Source organism: Microtus pennsylvanicus, chromosome 3 (genome assembly GCF_037038515.1).
Source record: "Microtus pennsylvanicus isolate mMicPen1 chromosome 3, mMicPen1.hap1, whole genome shotgun sequence".
NCBI classification, from domain to species: Eukaryota; Metazoa; Chordata; class Mammalia; order Rodentia; family Cricetidae; genus Microtus; species Microtus pennsylvanicus.
The window spans coordinates 38233161-38234031 of record NC_134581.1 but is presented as its reverse complement, the minus strand read 5'-3'; positions in this window follow the sequence as shown (position 1 = coordinate 38234031).

The following is an 871-nucleotide window of genomic DNA, read 5'->3' as shown; positions in this document are numbered from 1 at the left end:
CCTTTATTCCCATTTCTAGGAAAGGGTCTGACTTCAAGACCTTGAGAGCCTTTTCTGTCTTCAAACTGGTATGGACATTCCTGCAAGGCAGGCCCAAGAAAGTCTCTTAAGACAAAGAATGGATTTTATCCTCTTGCCGAATGATGAGAGCTTATCTGGAGTAGGGCTTAGAAATTATCCCTGCTCATAATTGTCATTAATTAATATGTATAACCATGCATAACATATATTTTGATTGGCATATGAATGCTTTCGAAGTAGTGTCTCATAAAACTGAACCTTTACATTAGCAGATTTTTCTTTCTTAAAACAATAATGTACCAAATTTAAGCACTTAAAAGGGATAGCAATTAACAAAAAACAATGTCACGTCCTGTGTTAATGCCAAGGCAGAATTGTCAGTAAGGCCAGTGAGCTCAGATACTTTACCATAAAATTAACAGCACACAATGACATTTTACAGGGAAGGTAACACTAAGATATTACATAATTCCTGTGCTTATTGTAATAAGCACACAATGAACATTTTTTAACAAGCTACACTCAAAGGTGTTTGAAGAAACTGTAACTCAGTGGGTAGATGGATGGCTTAATTTTTTCTTATCTTTACAAATGCTCAAGGATATTCCAAAGGCCAATACTTGGTTGCATGAAACAACTCTGCTGCAGAAGATTGCTACTTGCAATCCAAGCAGTAAGTTGCTGTTGGTGATCATGCATAAACATTGCTGGTTTTTTTTCCACTCTGGGAGAGTAACCCATATATTTCAGAAGGAAAGGATGATCATGAAAAGGATAACCTCACTGCTTCACAAAATAGCTGGGATTCCTAGGGCACAGCCCTGTGCAGTCTCCCTGGGGAGTTATATGT